This window comes from Anser anser (genome assembly GCF_964211835.1).
Source record: "Anser anser genome assembly, chromosome: 4".
NCBI classification, from domain to species: Eukaryota; Metazoa; Chordata; class Aves; order Anseriformes; family Anatidae; genus Anser; species Anser anser.
The window spans coordinates 13,357,384-13,372,322 of NC_139724.1; the positions used below are offsets into that span (position 1 = coordinate 13,357,384).

Here is a 14,939-nt window from a genome sequence, read left to right on the forward strand (position 1 = left end):
TATTTTTATGTACTCGTTTTAGAAATCAATGTAGTGATAAGATTTGGCTTTTTATTAAAGGTTCTTTCCAGAACTACTTTTGCATAACCAGTATGCTAAAGCAGATGGATTTAGTGGAAAATGTGTTCAGCGTGTCTATTTGAGTACTAGTATAATATTAACGTTATATCTATTAGTGCATTTGAGGTCTCTGCTCGGGCATTGTATAAGTCTCAAATATCAAACCACCCTGTCTATGTCAGATGAACCAGAGAGAAGCGCAGACACCCCAGCCTGCTTTGTGGATTTGCAGAGATGCTCTGATCCCAGGGAAATACCCACCTTCACGAGGAGGAGAGCCTCCCCAGGAGGCTAACAGGTTTTGACCACCATTAATGAAAACAGACAAGGCCAGAAGGTCTGGGAAAGCAAGCACCTGGACTGGGGCAGGATGTAATTGTGGCGATACCCGTGCTTGGTGTTTGACTAAACACGTCCTCTGCATCCAGGGAGCTGCCTGCCTGCCACTAATGGCTCTCCTCTACCTACCTTTCACTCCGAAAGTCTGTTAATTATCTCTACAGGAATCAAGGTGCTTTCTTTCTTTCCAGTATCCATAGGAACCCATCAGGGATGAAAAAGCCTGACATTTTGATTCCCGGCTTTTGTTTCCATAATAAAAAATAAAGGCATAATGGATGAGATGAAGCAATTTCGTTCAGTCTGCTCATCATGGCAAGTTTTATGATTAGCCTGAATCCCACTACATTTTATTTTATTATGCCTCTGTTTGAGTTTGCAGTATCACTACTGCAAGGAGAGCCTGCTGCAGCCCAATTTTTAATAATGTGTGTTTTCTCATAAGCTTTGTGTTTACCAGGTAAGCTTGAAATTTCTCACTGGCTTGCCTAATTTCTGAGTTGGGTGCAGAAAACAAATTGCTCCATGCCTGTGTGTCCCCGGCCTGTAGATTCGATCCCATCCTGTCTAATGTAGGCAAAAGAGAGGCAGGGCAGTGTCACACCGCTCACTAATTTTGTTAACAAAACGGGCTTTGCAGAGCCACTTAAATTCCATTTGCATTTGGAAAATGAAAACATGGTGCAGCGTAGTCTGCTGGCAGATTTACATGCTTGGGTATTTTCAGAAGTAATAATCAAATATTTTGTTGTCATACACACATGGTTTCTGTTTGAGCTGTGGTCCTCTTGTTTAGTTTGGTATGAAAGTGAATGAATGTTGTTGCTTGCACGTTGCGAAAGTCCATTCACGGGACTACTGAAATGGTCAGCTGCTCTGAAAGTGCTGTTTATTGACTTGAAGAGCAGTTGAGAGACAGTTTTGTCATCCTCTGAAACTCCATGTGGTGCTCCACAGCACGCAGGATGCTGTAGACACCCTGCAGCAGGGTATCCACCCCGACTCCCCGTGGGTCCCAGTGCAAACATTGCTGGATCTGAGAACTTTTAGGTCGAGACCTTACATGTTTCACCCTCTTAGAAGCCTCTTGCCTTCTCGGGCTGAAATTTTTGGTACTTATCTCCCATAAAGAGGCTTCTTATTTTAACTACAATGTCTTAAATCATCCTTTTGACAAAAGGACAGTGGGACAGCATGCCCTCGCTGCTGCACCAGGGTGGATAAAACACGCCGTGATGACACAGCAAGAGGTGAGAAGGGAGAGATTCGAGATCCTGATGCTGTCAAAATCATTAATGAGGTTTCCATGGATTTCAGAATAAGCCAAGATTTGCCATTTAGAATTCTGGTGAGGATCTAACTGCACATAAGCCTGTTAATGGCTCAGAGCCGAAGGCAGGGGAAATGGGAGGCTTCATCCCTCATTTCCAAATTTGCAAGGTTTCTCCTGTCTTCCCCTTCGTTGCTCGAGGCCAAAGGAGCCTCAGCTAGTTAAAATCGGTGGTTGGGCAGTCTGGCAGCTCCTCTGCTGTTTCCTTTGGATCAGAGTGAGCAACCTGAAGAACGAATAAAATGGACACAGGCCAGCCTTCACTTAAAGCCTCAGCACATATTTATTCCTGAAGAGGTACGAGGTCTGACATAGTAGGAAAGCCCTCTTGGTGGAGGATGATGGCTGCCTGCTGGAAGCTGGCACAAGTAGGACTGCTCCCGAGCATGTGGTGGTCATCACGGAGCTGGGCATTGCTTCACGTGGGGCTTGAAGCAGGTTTTGGCTGCTCCTGACTCTTCACGTGTGTGTGTGTGTGTGTGTAGGAGCGAGCAGCCTCTCAAACCATTTTCTTTTCAAAGGTATTTTTTAGGAAAGGCTGCTAGTGAGACTTCATTTATTCTTCAGATAGAGATCCTATTTGATAGTTTACAGCCAGTATGTATGAAGTAAGTATGGCTTTCATTAAAACGGAGATGTATTTTATCTCAGCTGAGGAATGGGGGAAACATGGGTAATAAAGCCAAATATTGTAATAGAGTCTCCCTTTTTAACAGCAAGCTGTGTGCCGCACTTCTGAAAAGCTTGCAGTTCTGGGGCCTGAGCTGATCAGAGCTCAGCGTGCTCTTTTTTTGCTGCCTTATCACCCTTGTTAACTTTTCAACTTGTCAAGCGCGTGGTGGTTTATGAAATTTTAAAGCTAACAGTGTGCTGTGCAGGGATCACGGCGATACAGTAGACTTTTGAGTGCATCCTGAGATGAATAAATCATGAAGTCTCAGAAAGTTGCAATTAAACAACCCAAACGTGGATGCTTGAAATATTATACCTGGGTTCGTGTGACTTTAAATGAGCAGCAGGGCTGGAATTGGTCCGCACTTGAACTGGAGATCGGCAGAAGGAAAAATACATAGATGTCTGTGGATCGTGTTTCTTCCTAGGCATCAGACTGATATTTACGGATCTGAAATGGAATTATTGTTGATGGAGTTGATTGCCTTTAGCTCAAACAGGTAGACATGATCCCACGGGAGATGGAAGTTGCTCGGTCTGTTTTCCCCTGCAGTGGCTTCCTTAGAAATGAAGCTAATCCCGTGTTTGATGCTTACTTAGTTGGTGACCTTCCTGTGTTTTGCCAAGGCTCCATGAAGATGCTGCAGGTTATATTCATTCCTGTTAGAATCCACTGTGGCTTCAGCAGTTACATTGTGACTGTGGGTCAGGCCAGGGTTACATTAACTTTTCATCCCCCCCCCGGCTTCTGAGTTGCCTTTCAGACATTTCTGATTTTCCGCAGACTTGAGACAAGAGGCTGATGCGTCTCATGCTTGCATCAGTTCTTATTTTAGTTTTCCCCTTGAAAAATGTGGAGAAAAAAAATCAAAAATCCAGGCACTCACCACTGGGGCTGGTGTTTGCTCTGCCTTTCACAAGGGTCTCTGTGGGAGTCATGCCTTTCCTGCCAGCAGGGACACACTGTGATTCACATCTTTGACTTCACGAGCGTGAGTAATCTCACTGACTTCAACAAGATTACTGTGGCGTTTAAAATAAGACCGCGTTGTAAAGGTTTGTGGGATTATGAGCCCAGATAGATCTGTTGTGTGACTAGTCATTGAGATTTTGTTTTAATTTCTCCTTTTATGAGTTGGAAAAGTCAATAAAAAATAATGCGAAACACATGCATTATTGAGGCAGAGACTTAGCTGTGGCTCTGTCAGGAAGTTCACAGTTAGGGCTTTTGCAGGAACCACGCGTTTATTCTTCCTTATGCATTTCCACTGTAAAAAATGTGCATTATGCATTCACATGTATGGACTGATAACACTCCATCTAAGGTCATTTTTAACTGAAAGCCAATCTATCCGATCATCCTGCTGGGGCCAGGTGGACATGCCACTTCACCTTGATTTTGTGTGTTTCTGTTTTCTCTGCTCTGTCATTTCTTGATACGGCTCTTATCGCTGCAGTTTCCAAATGGCTTCCAGCAGTGCACATCTGTATGAGCTCTTTCATCTGCTCCCCGGGGAAAGAAGGATGTGAAGTCAAGTGTTTTGGTTTGCAAGGTTTATATAATCACGCGCATGTGTATGTGGGTAGCGTATATGTCTGTGCTGTAGCAGAAAAGGGAACAGTGCAGAATCACCCCCGCACCCCAAGCTGGTCTACCAAGGACCCTCGTGGTAATGGCTCAGGACATGAGCTTGACTGGGACATTTTTCATTTTCTGCAGGCTGAAAAAGGTTAAAAGTCACAGGGCTGTAGAATAACTGTGTAAAAAGTGTAAAAAGCCCATCAGTTACGTGGCAGAGGGAATGCACTTCAGCCCGCTGCACACTGCAGGATTTCCCAGAGCTGTATGTAAAGGGGCACCTGCATGTGTACAGCTCTGGAGCCATTCACCCCACTGTCTTCTGGCCTCTTCTTCTAGGTCTTCCCCTGGCTCTGAAAGCCAGGTGCTGACATGAATGCCCTGTCACTGTCCCTCACCTTCAGATGCCAAATAGATCCGACGGTAAGGGCTCACATGGGAAACATTAACACTGGGAAAATGTCACTGGAAATACATAAACATAATGGTTTTATTTTATTTCATCTTGCTTTCTGAAAATTGACTTAGATTTTTATTTTTCCATGAAAGCTTTTAAAAATGCTGTCAATATTAACCTACCAACAAAAGTTCTTCATATGTGTGAAAACCATGTTTATCTTGAGGGGGAGGCTCATGCAGCTGCAAGATAATACGGAGTTTGTGTGTACCTAATTTAGGTTTTAAAACAGAAAAGCTGTTGAAACTGATTGCTGAGATTTGAGAATACCTATGACATGAGGTGTATGTCTGTCTGAGATAAACCTCAGCTGACAAGAAAGAAGAAGAAACACTTTGTTTTTATCAGTTCCCATCAACATTGCGTTGAGGAGACATGTGTGCGGCAGTGGCAAATACAGGGTCTTTGTTCGGGACGGGGGAATGGTTCTCTCCCACGCGCAGCCTGTATAGGATGGGGAATTCAGGGTCTGGTTTCATGGCTGTTCTTCTGCAAGGTTTTTTTGGCTCATTTTACTTCAGCTAATAGTATGCCTGAGCTGTTTTCATCGAGATGTTCCTTAAAGGAGAATAATTTGAGCATGCAGTCCTTCCCTTGCCTCTCCCTCCCCTTCCCGGCTCTTCAGTAATTGTATCCTGGTTCATATTCATTTGGCGTGCTAATTGTTGAGAGTTTAGAAATAAGAGACTTGGCAAGATGTAGAAGAATTAAAGTGAGTGCCCTTTTGTCTGCAGAAACAATGGAAGCTAATAATTATTACCGTTATATTTTGGTTGTTAAAACTTCTCTCTCCTGAGCTCCATTTCCCAAACCTCTGTTTTGCAGTCTGATTTGATGTACATGGGCAATACTTCAGAATCCATCACTCACAGCCACAGCCTTCCCAGCCTCCTATATATTAACAAGCAGATGTGTCATCCTTCAGACTGTTCAATAATAGATCTTTTTAAGAACTGCTTTTCCTCTGTGGAGTTCAGTTACTCCAGAACTAGAATTTAAGCACTGCTTTCATTTTATATAGAGATATCAGAAGGTACTCAGCTTAATGTAGAGTTGTATATTTGCATTTGCAGAACATTTTGTCTTCCTTTACTTTCTTTGCAGATGTAAGGTTTGGAATGCCAAATAGCTAGTTAAGTTATATAGCATGCACGGAGAAAATAATGTTAATGTCTAACTGTCTGGTTGGTTTTGGTGTTTTGGTTTTGTGTGTATTTTTTTTTTTTTAAGCATTTATCACTTTCAAAGGAGCCTAAGAAACTCCAGAAGTATGTTGAACCTAAAGTTTGGTTTTTTTTGCTTTTCTTATAATTCTTGCAAAATTGACCCCAAATTTGACAGAACACTCAACTTGTCTCATCCCCGCTGTTAAACATATAGAGGAGCTATGGCAGTCTTCTAAGAAGACATAATGAAAAAAGCCTCAACAAGGTTAAACTTCCATTAATAAGCTCATTTCTATTCACCCAGCACATGGGTGGGCACTGGCTCATGAGTACACACATCGCCGAATTACAGAGTGGCAATTAGAACCCCACAGATAAAGTGAGTTCATCTGAGAAAGGTGGCCCAAGCAGTCACATTTCTGTCCTACATTTTTACTTTGAACACAGAGGTATTTCAAAACCGTGTTGCTCTTTTTCAGTGTGAAGGATAGGTTTTATGAAACGGTTGTAGGTATGCCTCAGACACAGTTCATTGTTTTGCCACCTTTGGCACAATAGCCCAATCTATAGACATGTGTCTGAATGCACAGTCCTTGGGAGCAGTGGAAAACATTTGTGATGTTTGCTTTAAAAGAGAATTAGTTATAGCCAAATTCCCAGTCTTCCACGAGCTGTGCAGTCATTGCATCCCTGTTTCATACATTATTGCAGGTGGGAAGCAACATTGGCCCTGCACACGCAGACCACTTGACTATTTCCAGGCCCTACTCCAACCCACCCCAGCCTTTGCTTCTAAACCTCTGGCTGAGCGTACGAAGGCTTTGCATGCAGAAGGACAGCATTTACTCATTTACCCCTGTGAAGCACGCTCATTTTGGAAATCTCATCTTACCAACTGTAAAACTCTGTTTGGCAGCAGACTTAGCAGGGGGAAACGGGGTAAGCCCAGATTTCCTCACCTGGCTGCTAGCTCCTGAGGATGCAGGGATGCTACCCTGGTCAAAGCAACAATTGGGTTGCAGTGGCTTGCTCCATAGTTTTCCTTTGCTGTTTTCCTCCCTTGTCCAAGCCTTTTGTTTGTCCACACTGGCCAGAACCCTGTGGATGAAAACCAAAACCTACCTGTTTTCTATTAAATTGAGCCCCTCCTGCCTTCAACTGAAAATAACCAGGGCTCTGACTGGCAGGAGGTGACCCAGCTGGAACAGGGCAAGGATGTAAAAATGTGTTAGAAGGGAGGAAGAGGGCTGGGAGCCTCTGAGAAACAGGACAGCGATCCACATCCATTGTGAGCCTGGGCATGCCAAAAGGCAAGACCCATTAAAAACGCAGCACACAAATTCACTATAGGTGCAGGTAGGTCTGCATGGCACACGTTGATTTTAGTGGCATGTGTAATGCCAGGGCTTTGCAAAACAAAGCACCTTTGTTTTTCAAATAGAGTGATTCAGGGGAAAAGGTTCCTGTTAGTGGCAGAATAGAAGGACATCTTGGTAGCAAGTGAGAGGTGAAGCTCAAGATGGAGATATGCCATGAAAAAAAAAAGAAAAAAACCACACCCAAAACCCCAGAGCTAAAAGCACAGCATTTATTGTGAAAGTGTGAAGCAGAGGCAACCACAAAAGAAAAACATGGAAGTGGGATGTGGTCAAAGCAGCAAAGTGCAGAAAGGATGTCTTCAGGACAGCACACTGAAAGAAAAACAAACACAGTAAGATGACTTTCTCTTCAGGCCGTAAAAGAGGATGTTGTAGTAACCAAATCATAATGTGACGAGGAAGGGCTCTGGCTTTTCATGGATCTGTGAGCTGCTCCCTTCTCAGCTGCAATGAGGTAAATCTGTGCATGTACAACACAGCCCTAGTCTTCAGGATGTGCCCTGTTTGTCAGTGTGCCCCAGGAAAGATGCAGCAGCTGTGCAGGAGCTTGCTCTGCCACCTGTGAGTACTGGGGCACAGTGAGGAAGTCAATGGCATCCCAGGGAATGAAAGACGGAAAGGCAAAATTGGGGTGTGGGGGCTGGGAAGTTAAAAAATAGGGCAAAATGGCCCCAGGCTGCTCCTCACATCGTGGTTAAAATTTTTGTAATAAAATGGTTTTGGAGGGGAGGCTGCATAGCGGGGCTCCCCCGTGCAGAAGGAGCATAGTTTCCCATGTCATGGCACTAAAGATGGTTTTATCCTGAGATCTCATGGGCAGCTTGTTGTAGTTCCTGTTTTGTTTTAACTCTGGTGATTTCATTTTTGAGTAAAACATTAGCTTTTAATTTTGAGCTCGTGTCTACTAATTAGTCACTCATCTACTTCCAAGTTGCATCTAACAGCTGAATTTTACCTGCCTTTCCCTAGGCAGTGGGCTGATTGGCATCTCCTCCTCTATCCAGCTGCCTGCATTCACAAATCATGAAAAATCAATTTATCTCTCTACCCTTCCTTCAAACATGATTGAAAGCAGCCAGTGGGTTCAGAGGTATAGGGCAGGAAGACGAATAAAGAGACCAACAAAGTGTGGCTGTGTTGTTCTCGTTTCCTTAGGAAACAAGCAGAAAGCTTACACCCCTAAATTATGGGGGGAGAGACTATATCTAGAGACATATTGCTTTTTAGTTTTAAACAAATTTAAATTTGTTTAGCAAATTTTGTTAATTAATTAATTTTGTTAGTTAAATTTTCTTGCTAAGTGGTGGAGATTTTTTTTTTTATTTGTTTTAAATGTGGTGGAATTTCTGCCCAACCTTAATTTCAGTTTTCTTGTGCAGTTGTCATTTGATGGGGTTCAAAACCACAGTGTTTTCTGCTTCCTGAAACTGGAAGGAAGGTTCCTTGCCATTGCAAGGGAGAAGTGCAAAGCACCTAGTTTGGTGCTAGAGCTTTGGTTGTAGAAGGATTTCTTAAAAAGTACTAATTGATTCTAAAAATGAAGTCATTATGTAAATGTTTGTAATTCTGGGTTGCTCTGAGAAGCTTCGTTAGGAGGAATACAAGAGCAGGAACTAATTTTGCTGATGTGCAAAGGTGAGCTGCTGTGTCTGGAGGAAAGGCTGTGAAGTGAAAGAGGGATTTAGGTGCTCCCCCTCGCTGGCTCTGTCGTGCGATGCCATTCTCCAGGCATCTGCTTCCCTTTCGGTTTTGTTTTACAGGGCGATGTCTTCGAATATATGGCATGAGATTATGCTTTTATCGCCTGCCATGAATCCCTCATAACAGTAGGATGGTGTGGAGGTGTGCAGGCAATACTGCATTATAGGGAAGCATTAGGAGCCTCTATCTCTACCAGTAATGTCCAATTAATGACCACTGAGATAAGCTAACGAGAAGTCAGGGCTACTTAGAGCTTTAACTCATTATTTCCTGACCACCCACAGACAAAAGAGGCCATTATTTCTATATTTTTACTTAATGACTATTTCAGATGAGTATAAGGGCTTGCTTCGCACCCTGGGGGACTGCCTGAACGTTTTGCTTCCAGCCTGGGAGATACCTGTAGAAAAATCAGGTAACAGAAAATCCCAGATTTCAGTGGAGGCTGGAAGAAGCTTGTGTAGCAGCCACTCAGCTGAGCAGTACCCGTCACAGGGCTTGGACTTTCTGCTTCTTGCCTTGCTTCTGTCACTGATCCCAGAAGAGGGACCACCAGGTTGTGGAAGCCCATTTGTGATGGTGAGTCTGGGGCCAGCACTCAGCTCTCACATCTGCCTGAGCAATATCCTTAGGATTTTGATGATACCTGATGTTTTGCAGGTGATCTGAGAGACCAGTTATCTCTCGAGTGTGCTTCAGCAGATGTGAGTTTGCTGCTCAAAATGAGGCACAGACCTTGCTACCTTCCCTCCCGTGGAAGTAGAATTAACTGCCAAAAGTCCCATCGGATTTCCTGCGACAACTCAGCGAGAAAAAATAGAGATGTCAGAGTAGGTATAGTTTCATGTCTGTTGGTCATCAGGTTTTCAAAACTATAGTGAAAGGGGAAATCATCATTTAATTTAGCAGGCACTTTGTGTAGTGGTTCTGGCTTCACTTACGCATGTGGGTTCATCACCATTTAACAGCCCTGGGGATGTGCATCACACTCCGTATGTTGGGTTTTGGGGGCTCCACTGGTCTTGTCTCAGAGCTGGGTGTTTAATGGCTGGCACTAATAAAAGTTATTGACTGGTTGGGATCGCCTGGAAGGACAAGAGGAGGCAGGAAAAGTCTTGAACGACTAAAAATAACTTGGACTGGCCAGGTGATGTCATTAGATAGAGAAAGCCAAACAAGATGCCGCTGTTACCTCCTTCGATAATAATAAGTGTCCCAACACAGAACTGTGGCTGGGGACCTTCAGCACAATCTGAGGGAAACCTGTGGCACCTGGGAAAGCTGTGACAGCTGTAACTTTGCTGCAGACACCCACTGCATGCTGATGGGGACACGCTTCCACCTGCTGCTCCCCTGCTCTGTGGGCACCAACACTTGTTGCTGCTGGGAGCCATGGGTGTGCTGTGCAGGATGTGCCCTTTGTTTTAAAAAGTCAAAACTCTGGATTTTATTGCTTCCTCCTGTACAGTCTCGCTGCCTTGCACAGTGCAACTGTGTGATTTCCCAGGCTTTATAATGCAGGCTTCCTTCACGAGGGCTTTCATTTTTATTTTTTGTTTTTAATAAGGTTGCTAAGCAGAGTGGTAGGAGATGATAGGTGAATGCCTTTTGGTATCACCCAGGCGTCAAATATAACTGCTTTGTAATAACAGAAAGGGACAGACAGGGGAGCCCTTGTAAATACGTTTAGAGAGGCAGTGGAGGTGATACAGAGGCAGGTTTGTATCTGTGGCTTTGGGAGGGAAGGACAGTTAGCTGTTTCCATGCACATCCCATTCTGCTGCTGTACTGTGTCCATCCCAGGAGACTTGCAGCATCCCCAGAAGGGAAGGGAATAGCAGGGAGGGAGTAAGGAGATGTCTGTGGCCAGGCTGCCCAGGTGTGCGGTCAGCCCCCAGGCCTTCCCCTTCCCCCTGGAAGGAGGTGTTATAGCTCCCAGCTGCGTGCAGGGTGGAGGCACTCAGCTCTTCTCCTGCCAGGAGGCTGCCAGCCCGTGGGGGTCCTGTTTGCAGCTCTTTGGGAGGTTCCTGACATAAGATGGTGAGAGGGGACTGCTGGGGAGGGGGGTATTGGTATGCAAGGCAGTGTTTTAGTGAGCTTTAATGTTAATCAGCAGAAAATGTGCTTTTTGGGGCTGTGTTTGTGAGGTCTCTCAAGCTTTGAAAGAGATGGGGGTTTGGGTGAAATGAAATCCAAGTGTTTGCAACGTGGGGCTAAGTCTGTTTCTGTTGTACTCATCCGCTGCTGCTCTGATGTGTGCCTGGCTGGCTTGCCGGGGCTTCCTCTGCTCCTTACTGCTGTCATTGCTCCTCCTTTTGCCTAGAATACAGGTCATGCCTTCAAGGGCATCGTGAAGGCTTAATTTTCATCTCAGGCATGCAACCCAGTGCCCAAACAGATGAGTTTTTAAAATGAGTGAGCATTGGTGATGTCTGCAACGTTCCTCAGCCAGGGGTGGAAATGAGAAATAGGAGATGAAGGCTGTGTTATTTGCTGCCTCATATAATTGCTCTTTGAAAGGGTTTATAACGTTTAGGTTACTCAGGGAAATGCAGAGGTAAGGCACAAATAGGTTGTGGGTAGCTTCACGTCTCCAAAGCCCTGCCTTCATTACGATGCAGCATGAGTTGCTGCTGGCACCAGGACAAATTCCACTGTAAATTATGCGTGATTTACATGAGAAGCTCATTAATTCCCCGACACCGGATTTAGATGGTTTCATTTGTAAAGGGTGTCATTTTAAACACTCCTCAAACATATTTCCCTCTAGCTGCTGACTCAGAGTGTGTGCTGAAAGATGATAAACAGTGAAGTGCGCGCGTGTTTATAAATACATGCGCACACAGGGACGAAAAATGGTATTAATTAGGAGGTACATTCCTTGTTTAGTGATGGTGTCACTGATACGCAAATTTAATAATTTCGACTGTCTCACTGTTTGCACAACCTAGAGCTTGTGGGTTTCGTATTGTGTTTATTAAAGTATTGCCGCCTTTTCCTTTCAATTTTAGTGTTGAACCTGGATCCTAGTAGATAATAATAATAATCTTTATTATCTACTCTTCTGGTGCTTTTCTTTTTTTTTGTTTAAGGGTACTTCCTTCTGCATATTAGCTGGCATCAACCCCAACAGTAATGGTTGTGGGAGGGGAAAGGTAATTTTTCCATGGTGAGGTGGCAGCTCACTTGTGCTTGGAGTTGCCTTCTTCAAAGGCAAAACCAGTTCTTAAAAAGCCCTTCAGCCACAACGCGGAAGGATGCAAGGCTCTCCCTTCTTTGTTGTTGGAGCCAGTGTGAAGTTAGTCCACGCCATTCAAGCAGTTGCATGTTACTCAATCATGTGGTGTATGTTTAGGGTTGGAGGGACCTACAGAAATGCTTGCTGTTGGCCAAATTCTTCTGATTGCCAACCCCCCATTGATCTTGGCAGGACGAGAGCAAGGCCAAGGGGGATGTCTTTCCAAATCCAGCTGAGATTGCGTAGCAGAAGCGGTATTTCCGTGAGGGAATGGCATGCCGAGCATTGTACGGCAGTGCCATATGAGGGACATGGGACTTCTGAAGCTACCTTCAGAGGGACTTCTGACTTCAGCAGCAGAAAGGCTTGGTCCTGAACAAGCAGCAGGGCCATGCTGGAGCAGCTTGCTAACAAAAGCAATCAGCAGGGTGCCTTTTTTTTTTTTTCCTCCTCCCTTATGTATTCACCGTTTTTCCCAACTCTGCTCTAATTTAGAAGTTTGACTAAAAGAGTAGTCAGGGAAAAATAATCCCTCGGTGGAATTACCTTTTTATTGGAGTCCCTGTCTCTTTCTCCAGGATAGATATAGCCGATGGGCACAGCAGAAGTAGCTGTTGTTGCAGCTCATACGTTGAGATAATGTAGTCCATACTTTCATTTAACATTGCTGTTGCATTAAGCAGCATGACCATTGTGCATTAGCTGAAAGAATTATTTGCTCATTTTCAGCTTGTACTTATTGTTTTAATCCAGCATCTGGAGCTACGTGTTCTCTGATATAGGGCTGATGCTGAGACTTGGATGATGGTGTAAGTGTTTTATCATACATTCATGTGCTGTTCGGGTTTAAATTGCAGCTTATAATTATTTTAAATGGGCAGTTGCTCTTTAGAAAATCTTAAGGTTGACACAAACAATAAATGCAGGACAAGCTGCCAGACTCACCTTTGAAGTCTCTGGCCTAAGGAAACTGTTCCTTGACATCTCATTACTTTCCTTCTGTTATTAGAAACAAATGTGGGCTTCCTACACGTAGATTAAATATGGCATGAATTAAGAAAGCTGAGGTAGACAGCAGCAGAAGAGGAGAAATTATGCCGCGCTCTGCTGCGGTTTTGTTTATCAGGATGTAAGTCTGAATTTATTATTTTTTATGACTTGTAAGTTAGCACAAGGAAAGAAAAAGGAATAACATTTTTTTTTCTCTGACTATCAATCTACTATGATTCAAAGTGTACTGTTCCGTAAGCTTTTAAACAATTTTGCCACAGGGAAAAGAAAACATGCTCGTGTTAAATAACCCGAATTCTATGGCTGAGGTTGTCCTTTTGCATGTAGGAAGGCTTTCCTTGCTTTGGGTGAAATTCTCCCGCTACCTGGAGAAAGTGGCGTTGACTCAGGAAGCATGGAGAAGTGGAGGACGGTCTTTTGACAGAAGAGGTAGGAAACCTTGTAGCTTTCTGCCTGTGAACAGCACATGTCAGACCTTCCCTGACCTTTATTTTGGCCCTCAGATTGAAGTCTTCTGTCACAATCTCTGTGCAATATCTGGAAGGAGCGCATAAACATATTTTTGAAAACAGGAATATTGACAACATTTTTGCAGCAAAAACTTCTCCAGTAGAACTCCTTCTCTCACTTATTTGAGGAAAATTTATGAGGGAAAACAAACAAACTGAATATTTTACAGAAACGTGCTATTTTCTTGTTGTCTTCAACAACTTACTTCTCAGAGAAGAGCATCAGATCTGCATTTTGTCTGATTTAACACGACTTGTGAAGGTGGTAACTGTGACTTTTTCCATTATCTTGAACTCAGTATGTGTTTGGAAGGAGGTTGGATGGCAAAGAGTTGGAAATATAAGTCAGTCCTTGCTCGATTCTCCCAAATGAGGATGTGCTGGGACTGTTAAAAGTGGATGTTGTCTATGTGGTGGCTCCCTACACCAACCAACCTACACACTGTATATGTAAGCCACTGACCATAAAATCTTCGTCAGTTTGATCATTTTCCTGTAGTGTTGAAAGAAAGTTTTTCTATAGCACTTTTTTTTTTTTTGAAGACCCAGCACTCCTATAGGCATTGTACGAATTGTTGTTGGTTTACTTTGGCTGAATTTTAGGTCTTGAGAAGTATTTAAAACTGTTTTGTGCTTTTTATTTTTTCCCTCCCTCTGGGGGAATATGCTTAGATCAACTTGGCTTAAACTGTCCTAAATATCTCATTGCACCCTCAGAGGGCGATTGTTAGCTCAGTCCCTTAAGCACTGGGAAGGTCTGTGTATGGTGCAAATCTGTGCAAGCATCATGAAAAAAGTTGTAGGAGCAGTGCCAGATGATACCATCTGAAAAGGTGATCCCAGGTGTTATTGACAGTCTTCAAGCATCACGATCTAACACGAGATTAATTCTCAATGTAGATGAGCCCTCCACATGATGTTCCTGTCTTTTATCCATCCTCATCATGCAATATACTGTTTTTAGTGGAATATTTTAATTCTTTCTAAATCATAATGAAAATTGTGTCTGGAGTTCATAATGCAAGTGGAATAGCTCATTTATTTCTTTTTTTATTTTCTTATTTTTCTTTTTCTTGAGGGTGAGAGCCTCATTGGTTTAGGCATGTAGTTAAACACTGTTCCATCCTGAAAAATATGCATCTCTGGGTAGACAAGATGGACAAAAAGTGAGGAAAAAAGGAGGGTTATCCTTATTTGACAGGGACTCTACTGAGGCAGAAGAGAAAAAAGGTCCTTAGTTTTGTAGACTTACAGGTTTGTTACATCTTGCAAAGTAATCTCATTTTGAGAAATGTGATGGAATAAGGCAGAGTGAAATTTCTTCTGATTTCTCTGAGGGGAAGCTCCAAGCTTGCTTTTTTAGTTTGTGTGCCTGGTATGTAATAGGCCAGGCCAAGTATTTGCCAAAAAATAAAACAAAACACTCTGCCAGCAACCATCTGTGTGTCTATGTATGTTAAAACAAAAAAACAAGTCTTATCCCATCTTTGCATGCCTT

The 14,939-nt window shown here is 43.4% G+C and overlaps 1 protein-coding gene across 28 annotated transcripts in view; it reads left to right on the forward strand.

Moving 5' to 3' along the window:
- The window catches only part of ADGRL3 (adhesion G protein-coupled receptor L3), a 536,452-nt gene that overhangs the window by 132,800 nt on the left and 388,713 nt on the right, over nt 1-14,939 (forward strand). The window contains exon 1 of one of the 28 annotated variants that reach the window (XM_083833084.1): nt 10,733-13,361. The exons of the other annotated variants lie outside the window; for them this stretch is intronic. The gene's annotated coding sequence lies outside the window, so the exon portion shown is untranslated. Of the gene's footprint in view, nt 1-10,732; nt 13,362-14,939 lie in introns of those variants that run through there. 28 annotated transcript variants of the gene reach the window in all.